Source organism: Lineus longissimus, chromosome 7, assembly GCF_910592395.1.
Source record: "Lineus longissimus chromosome 7, tnLinLong1.2, whole genome shotgun sequence".
Classification (NCBI taxonomy): domain Eukaryota; kingdom Metazoa; phylum Nemertea; class Pilidiophora; order Heteronemertea; family Lineidae; genus Lineus; species Lineus longissimus.
Genome location: NC_088314.1, coordinates 2,446,496 through 2,459,294, shown reverse-complemented (window position 1 = coordinate 2,459,294; position 12,799 = coordinate 2,446,496). Strand labels below are relative to the sequence as shown.

The 12,799-nt window shown below is 38.5% G+C and overlaps 1 protein-coding gene across 4 annotated transcripts in view; it reads right to left on the bottom strand.

The window, feature by feature from the left end:
* Window positions 1-12,799, bottom strand: part of LOC135490733 (uncharacterized) — a 146,719-nt gene that overhangs the window by 52,996 nt on the left and 80,924 nt on the right. The window contains exon 1 of one of the 4 annotated variants that reach the window (XM_064776148.1): window positions 6,412-6,451. The exons of the other annotated variants lie outside the window; for them this stretch is intronic. The gene's annotated coding sequence lies outside the window, so the exon portion shown is untranslated. Of the gene's footprint in view, window positions 1-6,411; window positions 6,452-12,799 lie in introns of those variants that run through there. 4 annotated transcript variants of the gene reach the window in all.

Genomic DNA, 12,799 nt, shown 5'->3' with positions numbered 1-12,799 from the left:
CTACCTCAAGTGAGCTGTCGCTGGCACGACAGGTCGCCTTCACAGAAGTATTAGACCTGGAGCGCTGAAGTATCAGACACGAAGTGTCCTGGAGAGTTAGTAACTAGAATGGCTTACTTATGCATGCGTACATCTATGTGTTCGTTCTGTTTTTAAAACTTAATCACACGTACATGTACATGCATATGTACGTATGTGACTATGTTATCCTTAGACCCGTGCCAATTCACATATTGCTGCATTAATCATTCAGGGGCGCTTAAGTTTTCAACAGCTTGTTTCGAGAGGCGATTTTGGCACGAAGACATAACCATTAAACCCTCCTCGTATTCATTAAGAGAAAAGGAATCTTCGTCCTTTTCAGTGAATTGAACTGATCCATTCCAGCCTTCTTCAAATAAAGTTTAAGCGTGTGATGTGTGATTACGGAATAATATTGGTGGCTCAATTTGGTGTCGATGATTGGCATAATAAGCATGATACACTGGTATTATATAGGCCTATGAATAACACCACTGGCTAACAGTGCAATCAGTAGCGAAAGAATAAAGTCTAGTTTATCTTCAAAATACCATTTGCTACATTAATTTCACTCGTAATGAACAACATATTTGGATGCAATTTGCGTCGAGATAAGTACTATTATCATGGAATTCATGATAATCAATGACATTTGGATGATCAACTGGAAATGGTGTAAACTAATCAACAATATTTAGCAAAATGTACTTGGAAAGGTCAACAAAGCTAATTAACAGTGTTTAGGATGCTTTGTCCGTCAATCAATTTGTTGGATATTGTGTTACCAGCATTGACAATGATGTACATAACTTTTACCGTCCTCTGCAGGGAGTATTCTTTCACCAAGGCATGTCCCAGATCGTCATCGCATCACGCTACACTACTTTTGTATATAAAGGATGCATGTTTTTGCCAATCCCTCGAGCTCGAGTTAGCTTTTCGTGCTATGGTCCTTGCTACGTCATTGTCATGGTGCTAAAATAGCATTCAAACCTAAACCTCTATTATGAAATGAGGCTGTGCACTGGTTAACAGTCCCTTACGGCTTCGGCAACATGTAGATAAATTCTTCTACTGCATCAGGTAATTCACATTCCACAATGCATTAGGAAGCGACATGGATAAATCATATCTTAATAGGGTCTACCGTAGGCCGGCCCAGCTTTCATGTGGGCGTTGTTTCCGTACCACTCACCAATATTGACAAATCAGTTGTTTCAACATCGATTCCATACCATGTCAAAGCAGTTTTTGATCGCGAAAAAAAAGTGGAATTGGCCTTAAGGTTAAAAAGATAAATTAAAAAATCGATGTAATTACGGACAGCTTCAAATGGTTGTAGCATATTTAATGACATACATGTGTAATATAGAATAGATAACAGAACTATGTCAACAGGTACACATTATGGTATGATGTTTCTTTCAAATGGGCTTGGTGCCTCAAGCAACGGTGCCGATCTTCGATTTGACCGTTACATAGTCCGAGTATACTCATGTAATGGTCAAATAGAAGCTTATAAGCTGTACATTAACCTAAACCACCAATTTTAATGGCTTTTGCATGGTGATACAGCAGAACATCTGGACACTCTCGAGACTGACAAATACCGACGTAATTGAGAGGTGTCTTGATGAGAGAGGTCAATTGAGTGAAAACAACAAATTTTGGACCAACACAGTGACCCTAATAGCGAGGATGTCCTGTTAACCACTGAATCGACATATTTCCAGTGAAATTCATGATGGTTGATGGTAACATAATCATTTATTTACCTCTCGGAGCACTCATGAACATCATGAAGTAACTGAAATCGATTATCTGCGCTTCAACAGGTAATTTATTACAATTGCCTTATTGTTGTTTGATCAATTACTTAAATGATTTCTATCCCATTGTCGGTCACGGGGAATATTGTTAAATCCCTGTGACTTATTGATGTCTCACACAAATAACTCAATAGTAATGCTTATGTAAACAATTAAATAGATATATTCGATAGGTGGAATCACTTTGTTAACTCTTCAATTGATTAAATAAACAATAAATCAAAATATCGCAACTTTTATTGCACCCGATCAATTGAATAGTTTATAAAGTTTATTCTACACAATCACATTATAATATCCACAATATGCAGCATAATGACATTGTACGGATAGCATTATCAGGCAACAAAATCATAGCTCCTGCCGATCCCAATCCTTCGGAAAAGAACATTAACCTAAAGTTGTTTTGAAATAATAATACCTTGTTTTGCAACAATTCGCTTTCTCAAAATCGAAGTTTGAAATTCCTGAACAATAGAATGTCAGCATAAATGTGACTTAGCTCTAGGCATAAGGTTAAATGGATGTGTAAATGCGTTGTTCTATCGATGATACATAAGAAATCCAAGAACAGATCTGTATACAATGTAAAGATGTAACGCCTGCTGTATGCACACTCTTACATGGCGCTATGCGTCACTTTGGTGAAAGTGTAAAATGTTGAAACATTTTTCAGAGTGGGTTAAATTGTGTACCAAATTACTGAAAAGATCATCAAATATGAGTAAATTGTTATGACAGTACACGACAGAATTGGTCTTAGATAGTAGGCCAGATTCTCGCGCAAAATTATGGCAAATATGTGTGTACAAAATGTTTGCTTTGTGATTTGAACACAACAATATACCCAATAAAGTGATAAATGTCAGACAAGTAATAACGGAAACAGTAAATGGAATTTGCTCAAATGACCAGTGCAGACAAATACATACACTGTGCACTAAAGGTCACGTCAAGTTTCCCTCAACGTGCAGACTTAAACCATGAGTTCAGATTCGGAGATGTATGATCTGATACACGGCATCTCTTGATATCAATATTCAAGTAAGAAAGATATGGGCGTAACTTAACCAGATTATGTGTCTTCTTAACAAGATATCAGTTTCTGTCCACGACCGTCAAACGTTTGGTGTGAGTAACAAAGTTGTGAGGATGCATAGAGCATTCTTTTTCATAACGTCGTAAGGTTGGAGTATAAGTTTGTTTGCGATTTTGAAAGTTTCTTAGCCGTTACAGCAGGTGTCGTTTCTTCATCACCTACGTTTTGATATTGGACATCTAGACATAAAAAAGTCTGCCGGCATATCAGATAGACCTTAATTAGGTTTTACAATTGTATTGACTGATTACTGCAATTATGTACACATCCCGTTGTAATGTAGGTAATTTGACGATTGTCAACCATCAAAGAGTCATGATATATAGACTAGTCCATAATCTTTTATTGACACAGTCCTCAATCGTCTGCAAGTATGATTTTATAGACTGGGTTTCTTCTGAGGTTTCAAACTTGGTAAGAAAATGCTATCCATGTGATGACAAGTGGTTCTCAGTCAATCGAACGACGAGTTGTCGCAAATTTTGCACCTGGTACTACTATATCATCTTGACCCTCAATGTATTGACAATGCTCAGCTTAAAGACAACGCGCAGAGGCTAAGGAGGCGATACCTCTTGAAGTTCAGTATGTAGTTTATCGGGCAGACAACGTGCAAGCAAAAAACCTCCGTTCGCTATCGGCATTTTGAGCATTGATTTTGAAAATGATAGAAAATTATCGGAAATGTTTGTTCTGGTATAATTTGGGTTTTGAAAAAGCTATTGATTGGAAAGATAATACAGCGTTATTAAATACAATGAAAATATATATTTTTGCGAGAAATCTGTATAATTCAGGGTTATTGAAATCGATAATATACGCAGCGATGTCATATTACATACATTTATGTTATCAAGCAATAAAGTTGTCCTTGATCAGTGAAGATGACCCTGAAGTCGTAACAAACGAGGACTCCGCCTCGAACGAATATCTGGCCAAAGATCGATCATCGAAAAGCGAGACCACCTCTTCTGCCATGACTGGAGGGGGTTCGAATGGGGGATAACACGAGGCTGACGAAGGACCTTTATAGTCAAACCGTCCAAATCTCCTGTCTACACAAAGCGACCACTCCACTACACTCAGGATTACTGTTTTAGTAAATAAGGAGTTAAAGCCAAACAAAATGATTCGATGCCAAATCTCGGCACGAACTCATCATTATCAGTAATGAACTGTAGATTTCAAATAATTAGAATTAACTGCCTCCATCTGATTGCCTGGCTTTGTTGATCGATTTTCAATATTAACGGAATTAATGGGCGATGTTGGTTAAAAAAATTAACCGGGAACTCATTAATTTCAGGTCTAATTTTCTTAAACAGTAGTGCAGAGGTTATCGTTTTAGTTGAAGTAAGATTTCGACCGATTTGCTTCTGATGGAAGTTTTCTTTGGAACCGAATCACAAGGATTATTTATCAAGTTTGATATAATTTAGGTTCAATAAAGGTTCCACTGTTCCCGTCAATTTCTCATTGGTAAAGAATATATCCGTAGACGCCACCGGCCCGGACGATACGCAACTTGACCTTCCCCTATACGCATCTGCTGATGGCGACAACGGACCATCGTTACTATAAGTCAGACTGTATGTCCAGTGCGCGCCACCAGGCAGAAGACTCTCTATTTCTTACATGTTTAAGAAAGGTTTTGATTGCGACTGGTCACACCATATTTATGTAGCGCAGATTGCGAAAACATGTCATTCAACATTTTCAAAAGGATTGTGGCGCCGAAGGCAATTTTTATATAAGCACTCCAAGCCGCCGTCCCGTAGGCGTCTTCATCTCGGAACGAATATTTACAAAAGTGCACTTGGAAACGGTCAATACTATTCTTTACGTCTGCAATTATTTCTCCTTGCTGCAAAACGTTTCATAAAAATGCTCTATATAATACAGGTATGTTTCCTCAATTGTCAGAATCACGAGATGCACTTCATTACAATCATAGCTGTGTTTGAAAGCTTGCTACCTAAAGTATCAGCTCTACCCATTTTAGAATGGGATGTCCTACGGAGTCTGTGAAGATGCTAGCCACAAAGTGTGGGCTAGAATTATTGACCGAGTTATTCTTCCCTTGGCCAAAGATAAGGAAGCATGACTACACATGTTATAGAGCCTAGCACACTGCGACCATTTGAAGCCTTCAACCAGAGGTAAATTGTTGAAGAGAAGTGTTGATATTCTTATCATTATTGCCGAAAGGAAACGAGTTCACGAGGGTGCACTTCAGAGAATGACGCACTAAACTACTTGTGTTCCGAGTAGAGAAACTATCCATGCGTCGGTTCTTCGCTCTCATCGAGCAGAAGATATCCCCGGTTATCTTTAAGATGGCCATGCTGGGGTTCATCTCTTCAAAGTCCTACTTAGATATTTATGTTCTTTGGAATTAAACCTTTTTATTGTCGACTGATCAAAATTGTAAACTGCGATGAAAGGAAATTACCGGCGGATAAAATGGAAATGTAAGAGAAGTCTTTTGTGCCGGACATAGTTCAGGCGCAAATCAACCAATTTTAACCTGTTCACGTCAAATACCCACATAATCATATTTTTTATCAGGCCAAATTACTAAAATGATATCGCTATTAGTAAAATCATACTTATAATCCATGTGTCATGCGGTACATTTGTTCATACATTTTTGTTGTTTCCCATGGAAGCCTACGCATTTGCAGCGTTATATCATGACAGCAACGAAATCAATCAGCTTTGAAGGTTACAAGTCATTTTAATTTATAGGCCTACTAGCATCAATGTTATAGAGGGATATTTCAATGCTTTGGTGGTTGGGCATGAATGCGGATTACTTCCACGCAGTCTTGACGACACACAACTGCATGTAGCCATGGTCAATGTCCAATGAAGAAATAACAGGAATGTTGACACTAGCGGGATAAATCACAGCATTCTGCTTTTAGTTTTACATGGTACAGCTGCACAGTCGTGTACATAGCTACAAAATAACTACCTAAAGTGCATTTGGCCTACTGTATCGGCCTTGGCCGTGTTCTTCTAACTATTCAGGTTTGACGAGATAACTTGCAGTTACAGGCTGCTTCAAGGAAACCTTTGGAGATAAAGGCAGGTACTTTATCCCTTGGACATGAACATCTTGTATTGCGCATCAATCCATGCCTGGTTTCCACTTGGGTTGTAGCTGCATCATATAAGAAGTAACAACACGACGTGCTGCAAGTTTCAGAATAAACCCAGCTACATATATCGCCAAAACCTCGGCCCACTTGAAAAAGAAAAGTGAAAACTTCCCAATTCCTCAGCAGTCATGTGCACGTCAAAAGCACAACTTTACGCACTAAAATGATAGCCAGACTGTTGTAGGTCTATATACAACAAATAGCGGAGGACAAATGACAAATGCGAGATCTTCTGAAAGCAATAGTTGTAAAAAGCAAGATGCTTTTCTCATACATATCATATATCTTATCTACATACCAGAAGGTCCTCCAAACCAAGCTCAGGTGCCAGCTGTTTGTAATAATTGGAATACATGTACTTAGTTCCCCTCGAGTTTGAAAACCAATTCAGACAGAGCACAGCACAAGTGGACTCGGTGGCCAAACTCCACAACACATGCATCCGGAATGAAACGAAATTGGCATCTAATGGCCGGGCATAACATAGGAAACACGAGAGATTGGTCCAGTGTCAGGAGTCATGTCCTCAGTTGGTCGCCCACTGGTATGTCATAAAGTAAACACTGATATCGTTTTTTGTGTCATTTTACCTCTTTAATGCAACAGCTTAGTAGGTTACCTGACGTCACTCAAAGCCATCACTGGTAAAGTTTATCAGAGAAAGCGGATACTAGCAGTTTTCTCTCGCCCACTTCGTCTTGTTAATTCCCAGACTAGCAAGACAGCACTTATTCTTTTTCATAAACAAAGAGACATTTCAATCATAGCGTGTCTCTCGACTTAGTAGTTATTTAATATTCCTTCGTGCAGATGATACTAAATGTAAAGTTTCATGTTTCACTCATTCGAACAATCGATGTGTCTAATATGATGGCAGCTTCACCTTTTCCTCTGTAGAAATGATTTGTAAGCACCATATCTCAAATAATCTTAAAGTGCAATCATAATTAAACAATGATTGGTGTTCAACACTACACCATGTGTTTGAACAGACCTCCTTGTCTGATAGCAACTGGTCCTTTCCAAACACCAGACGTCGGCCAAACGATTTATTGCCTGTAAAATGGCGCGGGTAGGGTTTTAGAAAAACAAGGAATCCTTTGCAACGAACGACGAGGGCGGTGAGGTCAAGGCCAAAACGGATGCAACAGGATATCGCATTTGCATATCCTTTGTTGAGAACTCTAGTTCTGTATCAATGCCTTGAACACCTACATTCTTTGATACAAACTGCTGGAAGGATTCATAAAGAAGAATGCCAATTCGTCTCACTCATATCTTCTTATAGAATTTGCCATTTATCAAATCGAGATATTGAATTCCCTGGGCGCCTATGGGGCAACTGGAAATTGGTAACCGTACATACATTCCTCATTTAAAATCTAATCCATAATATTATTCATAGTAAAGGCTGAGGATGAAGGGTCCAATTTTATGTTGAGCGGTATCGTAAGGCTGTATGTTAGGGTATCTTTTTATCAGCGCTGATGTCGGCCATCTTTGATCCGGAAAGAAGCTCTGTTTTAGAACTGCTTGCTTCTATCTTTCGTTTTTACAGCAATGGCATTGGGCGCCATCTTATCCTGTTCAAACATTTGATTGAGGCAGACGTACTTAAATATACGAACAGTTGTAAACTCTACCAGGTTCACCAAGATGGCAACCAACCCTAAAAACGACTAATATCCATTACACCCAGTGAGCAAAGCCTGAAGGGTTCTGCGCTCCATTTAATGCAGTTCCATAATTGACAAAAAATGGACCACGAAGCCTGAAAGTCTGCGCGACATGATACGCTTTATCCGCAACGAAATGATGATGACACAAAACACCTTACTAAAACGCACACCATCTAAAATTGGAAACGAAAGGTCACTTTTTTCTGAAAATAATGAAGTCATTCTCAGTTTGCGGTGCACGGTGTTTATTTCATAATAATTTAATAATATCGATAGCGTGGATTATGACAGTGGTTATCGATTTTTGTATGAAGCGAATTCTGCAGCCTTAATGATCGGATAAGTTTATAATAGGTTTTGTGTTGCTGCTTCCAGACTTCCTCCTCGTTGGTGTGTAAAGCATCTGATTGCAATTTTTCTCTCTGACGTTGTTATTAGTTTTTTATAATGTGATAAGATCTTTGTTGAGTTATTATTACCTCTATCACTAGAGGTTCCGTTCATTATTGAACATACACACTGATATAGTTGGTTTATATTCTTCGGGATCATAAGCCCGGAGACAAAATGTTCTTACTGATCATCTTATGCAGCGGGGTCTACTAATATTGTGTAGGTGATCAAATTTTAGAGATATGCCCAGGCACTTGGCCAATAGGTTCTAAACTCACATGAAATTCTAAACTTACGTCAAGTTAGTGACACACTAATTCGACCAAGCGGAGGCCAGGACAAGGAGCCTTCCCATCTATATACCACCAATGGAAATACCACCATTCAAAATTTCAAAAGGCTGTCGACTTCCAGCAGGTGTAATCTGGTGCATTCTGATTTTTCCCTGAGGCTCGATTTGTATCATTCGCATTGCTTCATAAAAACGTCTGGGAACGATTTGTTTGCAATTACGGAGATCGATCAAGGTTTCGATCAATAGATAGATTGCTGCACAACAGGACGTTTGAGCTTTTTGAGCAGCGAAATATCAAAACCAGTCACCAGTTACAAAAACATTCCATCACAATGACATACGAATCGGCATAATTATTCAAACAGGAAAATATAGTATGATGAGATTGGTGTTTGTGGACAATGAACGTAAAGACGTCTACAGCAATAGGCTGGTTAGCATGATAATAATGTATCAATTTTACTCAACCAACATGAATGAACAGCTCAGAACAGACAATTTTAAAATTCAGCCAACTTACTATAGAGTTCTCAACTTATATCATTGCTTCTCTTGTACAGGAAGCAGCAGTGATATGTTTATATAACTCACATTTCTAAATAGTACGCATTTAGGATGAGAAAGAAGCCAGTCATCGTTGCCGCCATGACTGATCGAAACCCTTTTATCTCAATATCTCAAATCTAATAAAATCCATAAACGGCTACGTATTGTCCCAATAAATATCATACGCACTTTGACAGCCTCAAAGCTTTTATCACAGTTTAAATATGGTTCTATGCAAAGGTAATATACCTGACATTCATTGTAATAAACTATTTGATGTTTTCCCATAAGCTTTTGAGAGATACTTTGAAATCGTTTGAGGTACCACCACAGCATTTACTTCAGAATGTCAAATAAGCCTAATGATTACGACAAGTCATGATAGATGATCAGATAGACAGCCTCACAGACGGATTGTTTTTTTTTTGCCAAAAAGCCATCATATCGATTAAAATGACTCATTAAGGAGTGTGTTGTTCACGTGGTTATGACTCGGATGTCTAGCTTCTCGACTCACTGGGTCAAGTGCCTCATTATTGCACTGTACGCCTTCTGAGACGGCTTAGGAAAAGGTGCACTAAAAAATTAGCTACCAGGGTACCATGTGCCGAATTATCGATGGAAATGTGGGTCACTGATTCAGAATATACATTAACGCCGTCGGACAAGAGATACGATAGAGTTAACGCAAATATTGAAATTGATGATTCTGTATCTGTATTGTAATTCGAAAGAACTTTAAGTTTAGTTACGCTCCCAGACACAATCGATCTCGCCAAGGCTACAGAATAAGGCAACGGACTTGTAACAATTCTCGTCAACATGTGGACCCTATACCTGAAGATACCTGAAGAACTAATCTGGGAGGCGTCACAGGTGGTTGTGCTTTGGCGGAAGATGACTACACCCCAATTAGAGATATTGTCAACTCCCATTGCGACTCCCATAATAATAAGGCCATGTGCAGAATGGGTTTTTCCGGAGGGCTTTCAGTCTTTTCCGCCAGATGAGCCCCAGAATCAGAGACAGAATGAAATCCCTCACCTTGCTGTGGACACATTCATCAGATTCCGATACGCTTATAACTGCTGCTATGTAACAAATTAAGGTCACGATCGTGATTTCTCCTCCCTCGAATACAGTAACATGGATGTATCAAAGGAGTTTCAATAGGCTGTTTTAAAAAAAAATGTTTTAGGCTACCTTATACATTCCTCATTAAGATACTGCATGTTGATGAGTATCGTCATCTCAATGGATTAGGTGAAGCACGACAACATCTAGCCGAGGCATTTACCTTCAATTGATACAACCTTAACTTCAGTCAAAGTTCGCCTGGATACTTTTGAGGATGATGACTGTGCGATTTGTGGATGAAATCCTAGTCTAAATATCTTACTTTGATTCACAAACTTTGACAAACACCATCGTCAAAAATCTAAAAGATGCTTCAAACGAAATTGTTAGGGTTGTACAATTCTATTTGTAAACCCATTAGATAATATGTCAAACAGTAATGTGTAATACTGTTTGTGGGCCCATGTTTCTCGGGAAAAGCTTAATAAAGAATACACCCTTTTCCCCTTCATATATCTATTTAACTCATCCACATCATGTGTAACGACTCTGATCTTGTTTTTTCACTTTCCACCTCTCAATGCTTGTCTTCATCTTCAAACAACTTTCAGGTCACAATCTCGTAAGTTTAGAGTGAAATAAAATTTTAATCAACGACAAACTACTTTCGACAATGTCTTTGTTGATTTTCGAATTCTCAAAATGCCAAAGATACCTTGGGTTACGATATAACAAGATTAGCTAATGCCAATGGACAGATTTGAAACACTCAGCACTTGACCAACTAACGAATAAGGAAAGGACCTGCAACCGCTCTGTGCATAAAAAAACCTGGAACTGAGTGGTTTCGCGGTCAAGAATAAAAAGCATCAAGATCACTTTGATACAACATTTTTATCATTAACGTGTAACATGATCATTGACTTTAGCCACACATGACTTTTAGTTCATTTGACCTCGCATCGCCAGTAGCTTACCAATGCCCTGGGGGATTCAACGCTTTAGGTTTCTGAGGTCTGGTTTGAAGCCATAACACCATATCATGTACTTAAGGTCAGGAACACGAAACATCAATAAGAAAGCCCCTTGAATTGAAAACATTATCGGTATTGGATGTTGTAAGTTGTTATTGAAACAGAAATGTAAATCTCCATTCCTTGGATATATAACTTCAAGCGATAATCTTACTTTGTACATTGATCACGAGAAGGTGTCCTCTCCAATGAGCAGATGAGCTTGGATGAGGAGGGAAATAAGGATCGCAGCCATCATGTGGAGGGTAGTGGTTGACAGGATAAAGGGATTAACACATTTCAGCAACCGGGGGTAGGTAGATGCAGGGAGATGAGTCACAACGTACACTCTCCATTGGGAAGGACAATCCTTGTGCATTAACTTGGAGCCGGTTGTTTCTTCTTCATTTATCCAAACATACATGGATAGCTAGATCTTCATTGTTCTATATCTAATACTTGTTATTGCCAGGTGTCGGCTATCAATGTCAACGTATAAGTCATTGTGGCCCATAGCAAAGGAATACGGTGAAGTGTCAGTGTTAGTCCCTATATACCAAAGAATACTGACCAGTTGATTTGATTAAGTTTTTTGATGAGAATTAGATTTGCGATTCCTAATTATTTGTAAAATGTGTTCTTTGACCTCAGTTGGAACATTTGAATATATCTACCACACGAAATGTATATTTAGAATATGGCATTAATGTTGCTTTCTAAGGTATTATTTATACATTACAAAATATGAAAGTTTCCCCTGAATGTTGTATGTTCCTTCAAAACAACGCACAACAACGGGAGAACAATTGACCCCTACGGCTGGTTCAGCTGAATTATAATTACCCTCATCATATGATGTAAGCTTTGATAACAGCAAAGATTGCTAGGAGTGTGTTTGACGATTCGCAAATTAACTTCATTTTGGCTCACGACTTTCTTTCAGGCTAATTAAGACTTAATCTACTTCATCTACTGCAAACTGTGAAATGTTGCGCTTCTTTACTTTTTCAAACCGCGAAAATCTTATAAAGATGTTTTACATTCGCAATTTTTATTTTCGAGAATCAAGCTTGGTATGTGCATGCATGTGCTGCTTTATACATGAATGTAATATCGGTAACTGTTATGTATGATGGTTTCGTAAGAAGCGGTGAAACATTTTCTTTGCAACACACTTGTTCTGTTTACTAGCCAGTTAGTGATGCCGAACCTTACAAACAGAGAGAGAATTCACAACAGATAAAAACACTAGCCACGCTCCTAAAGATTTGTTGTTTTATTATGTAGGCTACTGCCCACTTGGCATCACAAAGACAAATCGCCTCTGATGTACAAAGGTTGAAAAAACCACATGGTATTATGCGAATAATTCCCTCAAAGCAGACATGTCCCTAAGGCAGAGCTGACCATCATTGCAAGTGATGTAATCGCTGCCTATAACGTTTTCTTTGTATATTTCACAGAAGTGCAGATCAACTGCATATAAATATATCAAGTTTCCCTACTCGAGCTTCCTTCTGAAGAGGTGCAACCAGGGTAATCCTGATGATGTTTTCCACACATATAAGCAGCTTTCTTAAAAATATCTTTGAGTTTGACTAGGTCCCTGTGAAAAAAGAACTATATCCAGCAAAACTTCTACGTTGGAGGTGGGTGCGCATAAGATACATCAAAGACTAAATA